Below are 20,411 nucleotides of genomic sequence, written 5' to 3'. Positions count from 1 at the left end.
CTCCTGGAGTCCTGGACATCCAGGAGCCTTCAGCTGCAACTCAAACAGAGTGAAATGGCGCAAAAGTGGCTTTAAGCCAGTCGAGTGACCAACAAGCGACCGTGTTTGGTCATATTTTCAACACGGCTATCAAATAAATAACAGGACAAACTTTTCAATAAATAAAATTAAAAACTTTTCCTCTACGCTCGGTCAAAAGTTCGTCGCCAGGCGGCCACACACACACACACACACACACACACACACACACACACACACACACACACACACACACAAACCCGAATCTCTTTGGGTTTCTTCTTGGTGTTTTTTTTTTTTTTCAGCCTCGAATCAAATTAGAGTTGGGCAAACAAACAGAGTAACAGGAGATGGCCCAATGGCCACGAATTGGGGTCAGGATAGACATGGCATGGCATGGGCCTAGGTCCCGGCGACAGACAAACAAACGCCAATTGACCGTAAAAATGTATACGTATACGTATACGTATGTATGTATATGCCAGTTAAGTTGAACGCCTACGAATGGCATAGAAAAGTACGGCATCGACCGGTGATGGAGTGCTGTGTTCGAAAGGGGGGGGGACTCGCAGTCTCGGACTGCACAACTCCTGTAAACTTGGCCCTCTAAGTAAACCAAGTGAAGCGCTTGAGGTTTGAAAACAATCACCTTGACGGCTGAATTTCATTTCGAATATCCTTCGGCCCAGAAGTGGGTTAACAGTGAGAGAAGAAAGTTAGCTGCCAAATGGAATGGAAACACTCCCATGGAGGAAACATGGAGTCAAAAGTTGCTTCCACTGAACACTTTTAGAAGTTCTAATTCCAGATCTTGATCGATTCCAGATCGTACATGATTTCTCAAGAAATAAGCTAATGATCAATCTTTATCGTGACCTACTCAAAGCTTTTAAGCTTAAAACGAATATTTTTCCAAGGCTAGACAACCCCTGGCTCACTCGCTCGCGCTGATATGAGCAATTAGCCGAGACGAAGACACAAAAGATTTGTATATGATAGAGAGAGAATGTTAAATCCCCATTTAAAATAAAAGATATTGCTGTTTGGAAATAGTTCTTCAGTTCAGCATCTCCCAAGGGCCCTTCACCTTTCGTATCCTATACATATGTCCGTATTTATACCCAACCCTATCCCCATTGATGTATGTATTTGCCACAATCCTATTCATTCTGTCAAGCGTTCCTTAAACTCCATAAATGAACATTTTGAAATATTTTTTTGCCACCCTTCCTATCCCACTGATTGACCCCAAAAACCCGCCAGTCCCCAGTACTATTTGCACTCAGTGTAAGCAATCAGTTGAGCAGAGAGGAGAGCAACGGGCAACGGGCAACCAACAACCAACTGGGTTCTCGGTTCGCGTCGCGGGGCAGCTAAATCAACTAAAAGTTGGTGCGAAGAAAAAACAAAATCAAATTTGGGTGAGAGGGGAGCGGGGAATGGGGAGTGGGGGAGGGTGGGCTGGGTTCGGATGGCCAAAAATGAATTGGTCAAGTGGAAAAATTGGCAGGGCTCTTGGCCAAACGGACAGCGAGAGATGGTATGGGATGGGGTGGGGTGGACCAGGGAGAGACACAGAGAACAAGCATGGAGCCAGCAGGTTGGGGGAAAAAGTATTGAAATACATTTAATGAAAAAGTTAGACAAAGTCGCGTGGGAAGGCCATACGAAAAAAAAGCACAGATTCGGAAAATGTTGGATCGAACTTGCTTTCGGCTGTGGCCGGCAATTGGGGAAAATACATTCGCCCAGAGACCGCCACAACCCCACCCCCACACACACACAGGCACACACACACAGAGTTGATGTGATTTTGGTGTAAGGAAGAAGAACAACCAGGATGGAACATGCTAAACACTGATTGGGTTTTAATGCCCGTTATGGCTGAGTAGAAGGGACACGGGGTATGCCATGTACTCCACTTTATTGATCAGATTTGAAAAGTAATACGAAAGAAATTCGAAAGTTCTTGAGCGACAGAGAGAGGGGAACAGTAACAGAAGATATGGAATGGTTAAAAGATAGACTTACCCAGAGTTAAGTTTGAACATTAATGGAAAGAAACTATTATGAGCTGAGGGTTCGCTTATTAATCCCATAACTACTCAAATCCAGGTTCCAGAATCTATTCCCCGTTCCCATGAAATCCAATTTGCACATTTATCTCGTCGTCAACGTACCGTCCCCATCGTCAATCATCTCGGCCCAAGATCAAGCCACTGAAACGGGCGTCTTGCTGATGATGGCCTGACCATGGTCCATGACTTTGATGCGATAACAAATGGGTAGAATCTTTAGCTGCATCTTGCACTGCCTGCTGCCACCTCCTGTGGTGGCATCCCTTTGTGCTGCTCCTTCCGTTGCCGCATCTTTGGTTCCAATTTGCGTGCCTTCTGGCTCTGCCACTGCCACTGCCTCCCCCCCCCCCCCCCCACATTTATTCACACCATTCATTGGTAAGGAGGGTATACCTGGTGGATCTACTCGATGATGTCCATGTCTTAAGAGACCATTCTCTGGGCATCTCCGAGTGGATCTCTGATCATAGGGTATCATTTAGTCGTTATACTCGCCCATAAATATCCAACTTTACGACTTTCTTCTGCGGTAACTCCGCTCTTCGTCCGTTTGCACAATCTGTTCTCTTCTGTTCCAGCAACTTCCTCTGCCCCTCCGTTCGTCCTCATACAGATATCCTCATTTTTAACGGCTTGGCATTTGCAAACTGCAGCGTCATTTAAACTTTTCTCATTTGATGGCAGCGACGCCAGCGGAAAACTTTACGCTGCAATCGAAAGCTGCCTCAATGAGGGGAGCACACACACACACACACAGAGAGAGAGAGTGCGAGAGAGAGCCAGGTCCTCGGTCCTCGATATATCCAGGATGTCCTTGGACAGATGGCACTCTGTGGGGAAATTTGGGTTTTCCGGCAGCCCCGATGCTCGTCATTGTTTGGCCAAAGCCAAAATCATTTTGAATATGCAACTAATTTGCAGGACGGCCAAAGCGACGCATTGCGGCAGAGGCAACGTTGCAGGTGCAACTTGGTGGCCGTCCCATGACGGCCATTGTTTGGATTCAATTCCCGCCTTTGTCGCCTCAACTACTTTCAGGCGGAAAGTTTCGCTCCGCCAAGGAGCTTTCCCTCTGCCCAGCTGCTGTTTGACTTTCAGTCTCGAATGATTTACCTGGCAAGATAAACAGACGACGCCGGCTTTGTCTGAGCAGCGGGCAGCGCGACCAAGTTTGACTTTTGTCTTTGCTGAGGTGCAGCGCTGCTTATTTCTGTGTAAAAGTGCATTAAGAAGAGGTGCGACAGCGCCAGAAAGGCAGCATCTTCCCTGGAATTCCCTGCCGAATGCAGTCTTTCATTATTTCCATCGCGCCTCAATCTCCACCGCTGTCTATCCCACTTTTGTGGCTTACCCGCTGTTCTTTCTTTGATTTAGTCGGTCTCTCTCGGCGCCCCTCTTAAAGTCGCCTTTGATGTGTGAAGGTCTGAAAACTCTTCACGGCTGCTTCTGCTTTTGAAAGGTACATTAATTCAGGGTGGAGCACATACCATTCTTCGATTTCAGTATTCTCTTTTGCTGCTCACACGCCTGTTCTGTGAGAGAGAGAGAGTCTTCGGGGAACACCCTACCTTGCGTGAACACACCTTGGGAATCGCTGCTGCCCCGCTCTCCCGCTCTTCTTCACACCACACACACTCTTCTCTCTCTCTCCTCTGGCGTGTGCATTCAAGCTCAGTCGACGCTTTCGGATAATGCGCTTGAAATTGTTGCTCAGAGTGCGCTCCGCGCTCTTCGCTCTCCTCACTCTCCTCACTCTCCTCTCTCCTCCTTCGACCGGGCAATGCAATTTCAACTCTTTGATAACTCGGCTAAAGTGCATTTGGCTGACAACGATATAGCTCTGGCCCTCCTCCTCAGCCACCAGCCAGGCCTCCTCCTCCGGCAGACACTTTACCGTCTTATCAGTGAAAAGAAAGTAAGACACATGAAAATGCAATAGCCAAAGTTTGATATGAAAACGCACAGGCCCGACCCGACCCATCCTGCTTTCGCTCTGCCGCGTATTGCAAAAGTTTTCAATTGTATTTTTTCCTACTCAGACGCTCTTTGGCGTTCACTTTGTAAGAGAATACCCTTCCAGAGGCTACCATTAATTTGACCAGACATTGGCAAGGCATGTACTTACAGAAGAAGGCATGTACTCACAGAAGAAGAAGTCATTGCGACCCTGAAATATAATAGAATATTATTTAGTTAGCAATTATTACGATGCATAGCTTAACTGCAACAATCAAGGATATTGGATCATATAAATCCTTGTAAAATAATAGGGAACATTTGTCCAAACTACAAGAACGGAGCTCTTGAAAAAGTGATATTTTAGACCTTTCTTCGTTAATAAAAATTATACAAAATAATTTAATAAAGTAAGGACTATAAAACTAAGTCAATCTTCTAGAAAATGGATTCCTTAATCGGATAAAATTAATTATATTTTAAAAATCGCAATAAAAAAACTCTTAAGACTTTAATAAAGTGAAAAGTTATTGTTATTTCCGTGTCAATTCTTAACTCTGGCACTGTATATATAGCATATGCGATTGGAACGATTAGACCTGATAATTCTAAGTTTAAAAATTCTTGTTTGTATTTCCTAAGATATTTAAGCCATTCTGTACAAATTCTAGTATTGTACAGGCATATTCCGGACTTGGATTTACCGAAAAAACTAATCCAAATGGGATCATATCTTGGATTGGATCCTTAAGCTGCGATCAATTAAATTCTTTACATGAAAATCTTCTTTCTTTTTTTTACCGATTAAACGATCGATCTGCAAGGGTATCCAGGCCTCGACCACTGCCCTTCGAATGTTCCTTGGCGTTCTTCTTATTCTCTCACTTTTGATTCTTGTTCGCACTTTTTGGTGGTTTCTTGAATGGGATTGCGTTTAATTTTGAATGTTGCCGCCAAGCTGATAAATTGCCTCTGCATCTGCATCTGCATTTCCTCCAACCAAATCTCCAGACCCCACCGCCGCAGAAAACAAAACGGAAAAGGAAAATGTTTTCGCGGAACTTTCTTAAGAGATGAATTGTCAGCTGAGTAAATGCAACTGTAAATGGAAATGGGGGTGCGGAATGGGGGTGTGCAAAGTTTTTTGAGGTGTACGAAGAATCATCGGCAGGAAAACTTGAGGTTTTTATTGATTTCGGCTTATACCTTTCACGCGTTTTTTGTTCTTTGGGAAATCCAATATTGATTCTTATAAATCTGAAAGTTTCTATTTTCCGTCAGATTTACAGGAGCCCGTAATGGATTTCCCCAGCGGGGAAGCATGTTAAGATTTTCCCATGACAGACTCTAATAGAAAATAAACGATATTGATAGGTTCTACGAACATTACCAAAAAAGAACTTCTATAGAAAGCTATATCTATACTTCTAGCCAGTCGTAACTTGCCTTTAAGGCTTCTATGAATACGATACCGATTGGGAGACTAGTTTGAGCGCAGAAAGGGCCCGAATATTTCGGAAAAAAGTAAATCTTGGAGTGAAAAAGTGTAATCTTTGGTTAATGGTTAGTTCTCTATGGAATAAGTATTGTTGTTACTAAATGGTCTCGAGATTTGAGGGTCCTGTCCTCCGGCACTGTGTGTACACTGTACTTAAAAAGAAAAATAAACCTTGAAAACTTTGACAGTTTTCCCCGATGCCCGCCCAGCAATCCCATTTCCCCTTGAACCTTCAGAAAACCCTCACTCGCACATCTTGGCCAAATGGAAACCACATGGCCTGTCAACACATCATATCAACACATTTACCCGTACTCCCGTATCCCGTACTCCCGTACCCGTACCCGGACAGGGCTTACGCAACCATCTCTTCCTTAAGTTAAAGTCGAAATCCGCAACAAGCGCGTGAAGTGGGCGGGGGGAGGGGGGGAAAAAAGAAAAGAAAACTGGGAAAGCGAAGAAAAACACATTTCTGTTGCAAAATATGTCACGTGCTAAAATGTCCGAGTGCCAATAAGTGAGGGAAGTGTGGGAGGTGGACGGGGTGGTGGGGATCGGGAATCGGGGTATACGGCTATAACGGATAACGGACAATGGACAATGGACAGTGAAAGACGGACAGCGGACACATGTTTCTGTTAGTTGGAGAACTGTCCTCGTCCGCTCAAAACTTGTCACTTTTTACGCGCAGCTGCAGTTTATTTTAAGATTGGCCGCGTGGCACTTCTCCCTCCTCCCTGGCTCCCTGGCTCCCCAGCAGTCCTCTACTCCTTATCCTTTTGCCCGGTCTTTCCGCTATTCTCCAGTGCCACCTTCTTTCGCCTTGTTTCGGTGGCGTCGTTGACGCTTTCCTCTTACTTTCCGCCTGGTCGAAACTTTTCCACTCTCGTCACACTTTCAGTCCGCTTTCGTTCCCTTCCCCTTGTTGCTCTCTCCCTCTCCTTAACACTTGTCGCTACTTTTTAGCTATTTTGATTTTTAAGAAACAAAAAATAAGTGACGCAGGGGAGTGAGCCAAGAAAAATAATGAAGATAAGTCGAGGCTTTAGATACCCTATACGATTCTTGGATAAAGGTGGATAGAGCCACAATAAATAGAATATATACTCTGATTTTTGATTACTGAAAGGATAAAATCCCTTGAAAATTTATGAATTTTATCACCAAAGTCTCCCAGATCTGACTAAGCGAATAGTTTGACACATAATAAGCTATATTCAAGATGATTTATTGATATTAATATTAATCTTTATGCTCTTATAAGAATTCCAAACATTCCATCCTCCCCTGCTAGGGTATGAAAAGCAGGAGCGGGCGAGGTGGTGCCATCAAGCGGAAGGAAACTTTTGTTGCTGATTTCTTTTGCAATTTTCGGCAGCTGCCCCCTATCCTCTCCATAGCCGTCTCGGCCGGCGTCATGTGCGAAATAAGTTTCACACTTAACGACATAACAAGTTTTCGCCGAGCTATGTCCGCGTCCCTGGTCGTGGGTCGCGGGTCGCGACAATGTCCAGGGTTGTCAGCGACAACGCGTTGATTTTTGAGTGCAGGTCATTTCGCAGAGAAGTGCTTCGCTTTCGGGTCTGACTGGGCGCATTGTTGGCTTCAAACGAAACAATTCCCAGGCACTTGGCTATTTCCAAATGTTTTTCGAGGGCCTTAATTCGGTTTGGCTTCAAGGAGAGTTCTCTGAGTCTTTGGTTCTCTGAAGTGCTGCCTCAACTCGTTTTGTAAGGATTCTAACTGGTTTGGGGGTTTGATTTCGCAGTGTTAATCTCCGATTCGAGGAATTATTTGATTGCTGGCAAAGGGCCCGAAATATAGGTATTCCTTTTGCGGGGAAAGCATCGAAGATTTGAAGGATTAAACTCCGACTAAGGCTTCAAGCCTATCCGCAAAGGCTTTGATAAGGAAAGGTTATACTTATAGAGAGATTTATTCAATTTTTGGTAATTTTAAAGCCCTGAATGTCCTGAAGTCCCACCCATCGCTGCTCTAATGAAGTTTTTTCTTGTGTCACTTGTGCCGCGTAAAATGTAATTTAATTTCATGCATTGCCTGGCTAATGCGCTTTGGCGCTTAAAATAATGCCATAAGTGAGGGAAATGCACAAATGTGCTTAAAAAAAAGTACAGTACACAAAAAGTTTCGGCAAGTGAATGAGTAGAAGAGGTTATGTGTGTCCTGATGGTGGGTTGGGTGTGGGGTTATGGCATGGTCTGCGGGTGTTGGGGATTCCCATTCAGTTTTTGGGGGTAGTGTCAGAGCCAGCGGCCTGGAAACAATGCGCGACATTCAGGCGACATTGTTGCCAAAGCTTTTTACAACTCGCATGAGTTTTGGCCCCCCCCCCCCCCTCCACACACCACTTTCTCGCAGACTCTGCCCCCTACTCATTGTCATTTGTGCCACAGCCGTTGTAGCATATTATCTAAATGTGTTGTATGTGTGTGTGTGTGTGTGTGAGTGGGTTTTGCCGGGAGAGCGTGTGTGTGCTTGTTTTGTTTGCTCTATGATTTGTTGTTGTAATGTGCTTTAATGTGAAAAGTTTTTAATGCTTAAGCTGTGCGCCTCCAGCCCTCAGCCCCCCAGCTCCCAAGCCCATCTTCCCATGGCACTCTTTTCAAACAAAACCGAGGAAAGTCACTCTACTGACATGTGGAATACACTTGACGAAAATTTTAGGACCTTACATGTTTCAAATGATGCACACAGATATCTGGTAGAGATTCCACTTCTTATCGAAACAGATCGACTCTAGGTTTCTGTGGCGCTTGAACCAGTTGGGAACTAGCAGAGGAACTTCCACAAAATGGCCTCCCGTCGCAACCTATTTGACCATGTCGGGGAGTAGGAGGTGGTTTCTCGTCTTATTTATTCTCTATGGCCCGGTCACCGAAGTTTCCAGGCACTACAAAAAATTAAGTCATCTCGAGTTTGCCGTCTTGAATCTTGACCTCCGCAATTATTTGCCCTGGCCACCATGGTCTAGACTTAATTCGAGCTTGAACCAATTGGGAATTGCAAGGTGCCCATAGACCTAATTCGAGCTGGGAAGCTGCAGAATGTATACGAGTACTGTCCCAATATTTGCAAATGGCGGCTGGTCGCCACATGTCCGATCATGTCTGTTCGGGCTGTGATTTTCCCCGAGTGTAGTCGCATGCAGTTCTGATTCGGCTCCTATTTTCTGTGGATCTTCTTTTGATTACGATTCTTCTTCTGGTTACTGCTTGCCTCTATATATCCTCTTTTCCTGCTTTTCACTCTTCCCCTTCTATGGCTCGACTGCCGTCTCCAGTGCTTTTTCTGTTGGTTGTTGCTGCGTTAGTTGGCAACTTTTATTTGTGGTTTTTTTATGTAAATGCGCCCAAGTGATAAGGCAACTTTTTGGCTACTGCAGCGTGGGAGTGTGGGTGTGTGTGATGAGAGAGCACTGTCGCTGTCATGTAGCCAACAACAGCAACATGAACGAACATGTTGCCAAGTGCTCTTCATCTTCATCTTCGTCCTCCCGCTCTTTTCTCTAGTTTTTGTTCTTTGTTGTTGCTGATTCTTGGAAATTAAATTTCAGTGACTTTGTTGTTTATTTGATGGAGGGGCGGGGGTGGGGGGCTAGAGATGCCGCATAGAAGAGTTTGCTAAGTAAAGAGTATAATGACTTTGGGAGGAGAGTTACACAGTTTCGATACTGGATTAGGGATGTACCCCCAATAAACGCTTCGCCAAGATAATATCAACATGACAATAGGCACATTCTTTAACCAATCAGAACTTTCGGATGAGCGGCTTAACCATTGCTTAACTGTCTATTGATTCATTTTGGACTGCACCAGAACATGCACACCTGTAAACCACATTGAGCCGTGAATTATTATCCATAGCCACGGCGTAGGATCCAACCAGTTCGGAAATCTTAGGCAGCGATCCAGTGTGGCCACATTGCCACCACTTATCGAGCAAAATGATCTTTCGATCATGTTCTTCGTTTCTCAACTATGGGGTGTACATTTTTATGAGGGAGAAACGGAGCTGTTGTACCCTTAGTTCTCGTATAGAGTATACGAGTGTATACAAGTTTCGTTGTAGGAAACATTCGTTGTTGTTCCTAATCTTTGGGGCATTGTGTCAGTGTGCCTGTCTGTGCATGTCATCTGCTTGTCTGACTTGCCTCTCTATCTGTCTCCCTCTCTCTCTCTCTCGCTGGCAATGAATGCTTGTTGGTGTGTGCGTGAGGGTCTGTCTCTGGCTCTGAATGCGTGCATGTGAGTGTAAATAAGAGAAATTTACGTTTATTATTATATTTAGTGGCAGTCGCTCATCAGAGTTTTGGGACTGCAGAGTCCATTGTTTGAGGAGGCTCGACCGGGTCTCCCCTGTTGGGAGATATCCCTGTTTTATTTATGTTTTGTCTACCCTTACAAGGAGTATAGAGAGTTTTTTTGGAGAGCAGGGCAGAACAGTGCTCCGATATCTTGGAAATAGCTATGTCCTGCCATAGGACAGGGTATCAAACGCCTCGGCACTCGGTTCTACATTCATTCATATGCACCCCATCTCCTCTTGATTCTCTCTCTCTCTCTCGGTTTTCTCATGCCGCTCATGTGTGTGTGGCACCAGATAACGGCACCCCCCAGGGAGAGGGACAGTGGAGTCGTCTTTGGAATATGAGATGAGGAAATGCAACTTGGTCCTGGCTTCTCGTTCTCGTTCTCTGTGGATGATAATAATTATGGGCCCTGCAGGCGATAATTGCCCACTAAGCGAGCCCTAATCTCATGCGAGGCAAGGGAGAGAGTATTGTCCGAAAAAGGGAAAACCCCAAAAGCCAACAAAACCGCAACGCATTCAGTGAGAGAAAGAAACTTTTTTTCAAGTCCTTCCACACACGCCCCCTCTACCCCACCACCCCTCTATCCCTCTTTGCGGTGGCTTTGTCTTTGTCTGAGAGTCTCCTTTCGCCCTCTCCCCAGTCGTTTTTTGACCATCTACTGTGGGAAATTATTTATGGCCTCTTCAACGCAGCTCCATCTACTCCCGTAAGGCGGACAGACAGCTTTAAAACTCGATGCTCGATGCTTAATTGCACCAAAGTTGGGGGCAGGGCCACAGAGAGATATTCAAGAAATGCATTAAAGGATTTGAGACCAGACTATAAACAGGAGTGTAGTCTATACAGAACAATATCTAATATCTTCTAGCAGTATCTTCTGCCCTCTAGATATACAAAAACTTCCTCTTTTTACCCACTTTTTTGTTGGCTTGAAGTTGACAGTTTTCTTGTCCCTCATCTGCTGCTTCTTGGCCGACACTCTGTAGGTTTTCCGACTTTTCTATTGAGCGCTTTTGTCATTTTTGTAAAAGGAAAAAACATTATTGGCTCAGAGAGATAAGCCTTCGACTGTAAACTATTTTTCCTTCGAGTTACGTGAGGTGCTCCACTCAGGCACCCCTCCCCTCACCTCCCCTCCTATCTTTAGCGCAACCGCAAAATGCGAAAAATATTATGCCTTATCCTTTTTAATAGTCAATCGTTTTGTCATTTTTCCTGCCATTTTCCTGCCCGAGTAAGAGAAAAAAGAATTAATTTTATTTTAATGCTCGTTGCGGGGATTTCTGAAAGGGGATTTACTCAGCCGAGTGGGCGTTCCAGGGTCCTATCAGTGATGCGGGATCTTAGCTTTGCCGCTGCCCCCGCCCCGCCCCGCCCCCGGGCACCGCTTAGGTGTTGTCAGGTGTGGCGGCGCTCTGTACCTTTTCAGGCTCTTCCTTTTGCGTTATTTATTGCGATTTAAGTGAGTTGTCAGGCAGGGATAAAGAAAGCAGAAGATGGGGCCGCAGAGAAAGTTGCCACTAGAAGAGTTTTTAATGGAGGTGGGCCGCCCAAACGGGGGGTGGGGGGTCTCCATATGCTTATCTAATGGGATTTTAATTGAAAAGAAAAAAACGGTTTAAAAATGGAAATCGAATTTGGTAGCAGGGGAATTCCCTGTGCAGCTATCAGCTATCAGCTATCAAAACTATCTTTTGAAGGTTTCCGGAACTAGTTAAGGAGCGAACCAGCTCACGGCACTCACCCGCAGAAAGAGTCGATGGAAAAACAAAGTCCAGTCAAAAGTTGTTCAACTTTTTAAGCTAATTGGCTAGAATCTGCTGAGGAGAATACTTGAAAGCAGCCCCCAAAGGCCCCCCCAAGCAACAATGGAATATCGCGAGCAAACTTTCAAATAGTACTCGTTATGAGCACCGTTAATTAAACTACTCTCATATAAATCATGAGCCTCAACCAGCGCCAAACAGAAAGGGGATTTCTTTAAAATGAAAGACCCATGGCATCTTATCCCACCTATCTGTCTTCCCATCTTCCCTGTCTATGTGTCTATTTCATCCATTCTATTCTGTTCTGCTCTCTTCGGTTCGGTTCTGCTTTGGCCGGATCCACTTGTACAAGTTTTGTCTTAGCGTCCTTTTTCTTGGCCTTTGTAAGGCACACTCAACTTGAAGAGAGCCAAAGGGACAGCGCGATGGATAAAGAGAGACAGAGAGGGAGAGAGAGAGAGAGAGAGAGAGAGAGAGTTGCCGAAACACTTTTCACGTTGCGCGAAATTTATCATGATTCCATTACATAATTAAATCCGTTTTAATAGAAACTTTGCACGTCTTTTCTTGTTGTTGGTGTTGCTGTCTTTGTTGCTACTGGTAGTACACTGAGAGAAAATACCTGTAACCAGAAAAAAGTACCAGAATCAACAAAAAAAGGTGCCCATTCTGGATGGAAATTGCTACTCAATGGAGTTTTTTTAGATGTTGGTAATTAAAACTTGAATGTTTCAATGTTAAATGATGAACTTTAAATACTGCCAGCCTTGGAATATTAAAAAACAGTCTCAGGAACACACAAATTTATAAAGTAAGACAGGTCTAGGGTCGGTCTGCAACGAGCACTCAAATAATATGGTGTTTTTCAGGCAGTTGAAACAAATTTTACACCCACGATCGTCACTAGGCAAGGGCCTGGGTCTTAATAATTAACTTTCAAATATGTATCTATAGATATACATGGATACTTCGTCAAGCTGTATCTGGTAACCGAGAGAAAATGGGACATTGAATACGATGACATGCCATAGTTTGAAGACAGTCGATAGGCAGTCCAATAAAACGTTTAAGAACACCTTTGAAAGTAATTACAACATTAATTTTGCTTGGTAAATATTTCATCCTATAAATCTACCTCTTTCGGTAGATCGGTCGCCACGCAAGTCCCCTTCGACGACCCCATTCTGCCGTTTCCATTCCCGCCCATGAGCTGTCCTAGATCGTTGGATTGGATTTAGTGGAAATCATCCATTCTTATCGAGAGCTCAAATCAAAGAAAATGCAGAAAGCTAACCAATCCTTTGGGGGCAACCCTGGCACTGCTTCTTGGGCTTCCCGAAGTTCAGAAAATCCTACTACAACGACTCTCTTCTCTTTGTTAATTGAAATAAATATATTCTCGATTTTTCTCAGTGTACTGCTGTTCTGTGTCTTCCGTCTCTGGCTGCCTTTTGAGATGTATTTGGTAAAGTTTCCATCGCTTGAGCCAAATTGAAAAACAAAACAGTCCATAGGAAGCTGTAAAGTTGCCTCAGTTGCTGCCTCGGCCTCTGCCTCTGCCTCGGCCTCAGCTGGCGTCGCTGCTATTGCGTAAATGAAATTAAGAAAGTAACCAAAGACTTAAAGCCCTCCCTCTGTCCCCTGTCCGCTTTCTCCCGTGCTCATTCTTGGCTTTTGCAGTGGTGTGCTCTATCTGCTGCTGCCATCTCCACTCCTTGGCCTTCCTATATCCGTCCCAGTTCCACTTCCACTTCCGCTGCCACTGCCGCTGCCGCTCTCGCTAGCCATCTGTCTCTGTCTCGTTCTGTCTTTCAGGGTTGCTTCGGTTTTTGTCTTGATAAATTACCCCGTCCTTGGCAGCGATTTCAGTGTTGTCGGGCGACACAGTAAAGTGATATTTTTATTTGGAGTCTCACTTTTTCCCCAGCTCCATCTCCATCTCCAGCTCCATTCCCATCCCACACTCGTACTTCTTCGCCTTTTCCCTCTGCGTCTTTCAATTCCTTCTCTGTCTTTACCTCTTCCCTCTCAATTGCTGGCATTTTTAAATCTTGCCAAATTGTTAACGATGCTAAAGTTGCCATTGAATGAGAGTTAAGGCGTTCTTGACAGTAGAAGGGCGAGGTATGGCGGGAATGGGCGGGAGTTTCTTTTTTGGTAGAACCTCCAGCGTCTAGCAACGACAAGGACAACGATGAGGACGACGACGACAACGACAACGAGGACGACGATGACGGCAAAGTTTTAGTAAATGAAAATAATTTTCAGTTGGAAAATTATTTAAAGTAGTTCATTAAGTGGGCAACATTATTTCTTCTTCTCCTGTTTTTCTTTTCTTTTTTTTTTTTTTGTTGCCAGTTTTTTTCCAACTATGCATAAACTATTTCTGCCAGATTTTTGTACACGCTGTATGTAATTTATTTCCTCGGCAGTGACTGTAGCTTTTGGCTGGCGGTGCCTGAACTTAATGAAACTCAGCCAAAGAAGAAGGTATTTTGCAAGCTTCGTTTAGTTTAAAAGATTTTTCAGCTAGTTAACACAACCAACCAAAGAAAAAACCTGATCCGTTTGACATTTTGCCAGTCATCCATAAACGTTGAATGGGAAAATCTGTGCAAACAATTTCTCCTATCAAAATCACAGGGAATGACGAGCTAAGGCCCCAGAGTGGATTCAATGAAAGTCTTGATTGGATTAAGGGGCTCTTTTGTTTCCTGAGGTATCAATATGGAAACTGTGGTGATTTGTGGTGAAAGTAACATCCAGAAGAAAGTGTTTCCTAACCCAAAAGTATATATATTCTTGATCAGCATCAATAGTCGAGTCGATAGAGCCACGTCTGTCTGTCCGTCCGGCCGCCCAGTGTTCATATATCCTTTTACATCGTTTATATCCAGACTTCTGTGTGGATTATAATTGACCGTCATAGGTTAGACGCACCAAATTTTTTCGAATAACCTACTTGAATCATTAAATAACCGAGGTATTTGCATATCAACTTTTTTTCAATTCTTTAAAAATAAAAAGTTATAATTCAAATTTTAATGCAGTTATGGGTGCGTCTAACCTATTGACGAGCAGTGTATACCTAGAAAACTATATCATGTGTCTGTTCCTTCCTCTTGTCGATCGCAGTATAATATCGCTTAAACCTAATCGCACTAGAGTATCGGTATCGGTCAGGGTTAATATCAGGATAACGGTAAAGGATGGTTAGGGCACTCATATGTTGCCTTACAATCAGCAGAAACTTCCAACTGAATTTTGTGTTTGCTTAAAAGAGCTTCAATTAAAATCAGCAATCCATTAGTCCAAGGACTACTCAGAGGACACCTTTACCCATCTTTGCAGGACCCCCACTGGCTTTGTTTGTTTCTTTTGATTAATTAAAATGCAGAGTCATAAGTTATCTTCCCCCAAAGTGAACTTTTGCTGCATTTGTGTAAATATTTGTACCATACACAAGAAGGAGTGCATTATTTTGCGTCCCTCCAGCGAGTGTATCTTTTTGGTCCCCTTTTTGGCATGCTAAATAATTAACATTTGTGAAGTTCTTTCCGGCTACTTCTTTTGTTCGTAATTAACATTTCAAGAGCAGAAAAACAAGCAAACGGACAAAAAATCTAGATACATTTTGCGGCAAACACAAAACTTTGTTTCAATTTTGTTGCTGCTGCCACGGCGGCTGTCTGTCCCCCCCCCCACTAATTGATTGTCGCTTACGCCACAAATTAAGCAAAAGATCGATAATTTGCTGTAGTTTCATTTCGGCCCTGTGGCAGGACGGACGCACTACAAGATACTCGTACTCGTGCTCGGACTGCTATAATTGAGTCTCATTAAAATATAATACAATAATGTCAGGTAAAAGGGATTTCGATTTTCTGCCAAATGAATTACAGTTCACTTCAGGTGTTTTGTGGGTGGATTCATTTTGTTACGATTTTAATGGAAATTCGGAGTTTGAGTTAATTGAAAGAGTAAAACATGATTTCTTTTCGTTATGGGAAGGTAGAAACGATGAAAATCCAACTATTTTGATGGATAATTATGTACATACAAGAGTTATGACAAATTATGGCTATAATTGATAGATTTATATAGGGCCTTTATATATAGAGCCTTTTACGTAGGGCCTTTGAAGCACTGTTTCTTTGAAATCGTGAATTTTATAATAGTTTAAGCTCTTCAGATCTTAAAGAGATTTAAATTAACAGTAAAACATGATTTTCTTTCGCTATGGAAAGATAAAAACATTAAAAAATCAAGTATTTTCATAGATAATTAATTAAATACAAGAGTTAGAATAAATTATAATTATAATTGATAGATTTATATAGATTAGGGCTTTTTTTAAGCACAGTTTCTTTGAAATCATGTAGTTTGTAATAGTTTTAGGCTCTTTAGATCTTGAAGAGATTTAAATTATAAAATTTGAAGCCCATTTTGTTCAGAAAGAAAGAGAAAAAAATGATTTCCTTTCGTTATGGGAAGATAGAAACGATGAAAATCCAAGTATTTGGATAGATAATTCCTTCCTTTCGTTATAGGAAGATTTAAACGATGAAAATCCAAGTATTTAGATAGATTATTAACTAAATACAAGGACTATAATAAATTATAGTTATAATTGGTAGATTTATAAAAAGGAGGCCTTTATTAAAGCACTCTTTCCTTGAAATCATAGTTTAGGCTCTTTAAATCTTAAAGATATTTTAATTATACAATTTTAAGACCTGTTTGTTCAGAACAAAAGAGTAAAACCTGATTTTCTTTCGTTAAGGGAAAATAAAAACATTTTAAAATGAAGTATTTTGATGGATAATTAATTAAATACAAGAGCTATAAGAAATTTTGGTTATAATTGACAGATTTACATAGAGTAGGTATTTTTTAAGGACTTTTTCTTTAAAATCAGGTATTTTAAAATATTTTAAGCCGTTTAAAGCTTAAAGAGATTTAAATTATACAATTTCAAGCTCTGTTTTTTCCCAGATAAAGTGGTTTTTAAGACTTACAGGTCGATTACTCTGACAAATGGTGGTTTAATCTGGTTTAAACTTATTCAATTTCAAGGCTAGTCTCTTCCCCCTGTAAGCTGGGTTTCCCTTTCAATATTGTACTAAAAAAGCTTGTATTTTTAAAGCTGCCTTCTAAATTATAAATTTGCATCTTCAGGCCACTCGCTGAGTAATTACTTTTCTCACCTGCTCCACGGGTTTCATCATATCGATTATCTCCTGTAGCCGGGCTGACACACATTAGCAGGGAGTACATTTCCGTATATGTGTACATTATGCACGAGTGTTCATCTATCCATCCCGCCCACACATTCATTAGGACTCGCCTTTTGTCTAGCTGGAACCTTTACCACAATTCACTAGCGTTTTTTACCGCATTGTCATTTATTTGCTTCTCATTTGGTTCGGGTTGTTGGTATCTTTTTTTGTTGTCCACCTTTCATTGTATCCATTTTGCGGTGCTCGTCTGCTTTCCACCGTTTCGGCCATCTCTACTTATTTAACCATCCTTGTTGCTCGCATTGCATAATTTCTACTATTTTTTTTTTGCTGGCCGCTTAATAACATTTTAATTGTTGTTGTGGGCTTTGGCCGTGGATGGCCATGGAAATTTCCCACGCAGTCCCCCCGACGGGGCTGGAGATATGCCATGGCGCTCAGCATTTTTATTATCATAATGAGCATGCGGTAAGGGGTTAGACAGGGGCGGGTCTGGCTCTGGGCTCTGGGGTCTGTGTGTGCTGAAAGGAATGTTGCATAATGTGGCCACCTCGCCACCGAAAAACCATTCGAAATTATGCATGCCGCGGTATTATTTCTAGCCTTTGTTTTCTCCGCTCGCCCCGTTTTGATACCCGGAACTTGTTGAGCCCAGGGGTGTATTCTATTCGTGGCCACGTAGGTACAGTTACATCCAATTTTCCCAACCAAATTTGTTCCGATTGGCATCGACTAGGCAACGCCCCAGTTGTTCCCCATTTTTCGAAGGGAAATACCTCCCCTAATTAACGGGTATTCCATTGTCGAGCCACTCTCTAGTTTTCTTCTTTTTTTTTTTTGTTGGTTAAACTTTATATAATTTCCTTTTTCCTTATTTTTTTTTTTTTTTCGTGGGAGTGGAGAATAAATTCAAGTTGCTTTGGCGAGTCTATTTAGATTTTCAAAACAGCTTCATGGCTCGCTGAGTTTATTACCACGAGCCTAAGCGAGTTTAAAGCGAGTGAGTCCTGGGCGTCTGCTTATCAGGTTGCCATTAAATCTCTCTCGCGTCGTACGAAAGCCTCCTCCTGCCACGCCTCGCTGATAAGCAAAATTTCAGCGAAAATTTATTTGATGTGTTTTATTGTGTTGTTAAATTTCGCGTGGCGTCTACAACAGCAAAAATTCGCTAGTCCTGGGGGGGAGGGGTAGGATCCCATCCCTGCTCAGCACATTCAGGTGCTCTAAGCTCTATCAGTCGGGCCGTTTATCATTCCCAGAAGCTCCCCCGCAATGGCTCTCAGCTGTTTTGCTGTTTCGCAGAGTTGTGTTCACCTGTTCCTGCTGGCTGGCTGGCTGGCTGTCGCCAAAGTTCATTAAATGCGCCATGAATTTCAAATGGCACAGAGACAGTAAGCAAGAGAGAGCTGGCAAATAGAACCTGAGCTTAAAGTTGAAATGAAACTCAATATTCGTTCAGCGAATTGCTGATTTCTTCTTTTAAGGCGGATTTACCAATAAAAAAAAAAGGCAAGTGGCGTTTAATGTCATTCGAAGGTTTTAAATCTTGTGGATAATTTGAGCCGCACTTGAGGGATCAGCCAGGAATCTCTGTTCAATATTGGTATTTATTTAAATTTATTAATTGAAAAGCTCCCATAAGGCGCTAAGAGCGGAAAGAAATTTCCCAAGCATATCCTTGACAAAGTTTCGTATATTCTCCAGTCTCGAATCGCCATTTCCTTTTACCCAACGACCATAAACAAGCCATTATCAACTGAACGAACAAAAGTCGAGCCAAAAATGCAGCTGGCTTCGTTTGGATTATCGTTTATTGCATTATTTTTATGCGATGAACGCGCGTCGATTAGAAAACTAAAAATGTATTTCGTATTTATCGTTGTTCCTGCTTCTTCTACTCCTGCTACTGAGTGGCGAAAAGCGAATGAAATGCAATAAAAATGAAACAGAAATGGGAACTCCTCAACGGCACAGCACAGAGAGAGAGAGAGAGAGAGGCAGGGAGGCAGAGAGGGAGAGAGAGATGGAATGAACGAACGAAACGAGCTGTGGAGCAAATGGCAATCGCATTTGGCGCATTGCATTTGCCAGGCGGCGGCCCCCCCACCAATACCCCAACAGCACAGCACCAACTATCAGCAGTTTACAACAATATTGGCACCTCTAGTTGGCTTGGCTAACTGTGAAATTGTGGCCCATAAAACGTGAGCACTGCAAAGGAGAAAGCCAGAAAAAATCGAAAAAGAAAATTGGCTGTTGGCGGCGCGCCGACATTAAAGATACCCTTGCAGATCCATGAATAATAGTTATACCCGGTAATCGAAGAGTGGGGAAAGGAGACATTTGTAACCCCCAAAAAGAAGCGTTTCTGACACAGCATCAATAGCCATGTCCGTCTTGTTCTCAGAGCTAGAGCCCACCAACTTTTCGAATAAGACACTCCTGTAAATCCTCGTTTATGTATTTCCTATGGCCCGGCAGCTGCAACCGCCAGGCACTTCCAAAAATTTCCACAATTGTACAGAAATCGGAGCCAATCCAATGCATACCTCTTAGAGCCTGAAAAGAGACCAATAAAGAGTTTTTTTAGTTTTAAATGGTTGTTTTTTATTTGTCAGTAGGAGGAAGTATTATGATACACAAATACAAATATATACATATATACAAAGTGTGTGTGTGTGTGTGAAATGGAATACATACAATTAGTTGTAAGGATATTTCCAATTCTTATATATAGATACGAATACGGATTGACAAATAACAAATCCGTATGGCTATTACAATATGTGTGTTTTTGTGCCTTGCGATCTCAATTGAGAATCTTATCCAGGCTGGTAGAGTGTTTACAAAATTTGATGGGTATGGTTATATGATTTGCCTCTGTTGTGACAAATGAAAGCTACCAATAAAGAGTAGTCTCAATGCGTGCTTTATACTTGATTCGAGCTTGAACCAGTTGGGAATTACAGGGCCCCAGAAAGAGTTTAGAAATTTCGCGAGCACTTGAACAAGCAAAATGGTGGCTGGTCGGGACATGTCCGATCATGTTGTTTTTTACATATTTTCATACACATGTAGATAAGCGAGGTAGCAAACTGTGTCTACTACATGGTGTAGTTGTCAGGGGAGCTTTTTCTTTGATTTGTGGTTGATGAGCGATCTCTTGGGGGTTTTTCAGAGAGCCTGGAGCCAGTGAATAAATCAAAAATACCATAGAAAAGAATTTCACACGTTAATCATCTTAGTTTGCAGACCATTATAGTTGTTTTAAGAAAATATACCATAAAAAATATATAAATTTATGTATAAATAAATTAAATATTATAAATTGATTCAAAGGTTAATGTTTAACGAGTATAAATAAGAATAAATTACTTATTGCGGCTCCAAACATCTGCTAAAACTCGCCATACCCTGTGTGAGGGTATCCAAAGGAAAACCTGCTAGCGCCGAGCAAGTATGAAAAAAAAAAAAAAAATGCAAGCAACCGCCTGACTGTCTAACGGGCCCAGCAATTGCTCA

The sequence above is a fragment of the Drosophila miranda genome, chromosome 4 (genome assembly GCF_003369915.1).
Source record: "Drosophila miranda strain MSH22 chromosome 4, D.miranda_PacBio2.1, whole genome shotgun sequence".
Classification (NCBI taxonomy): Eukaryota; Metazoa; Arthropoda; class Insecta; order Diptera; family Drosophilidae; genus Drosophila; species Drosophila miranda.
This window is presented reverse-complemented; position numbering follows the sequence as displayed.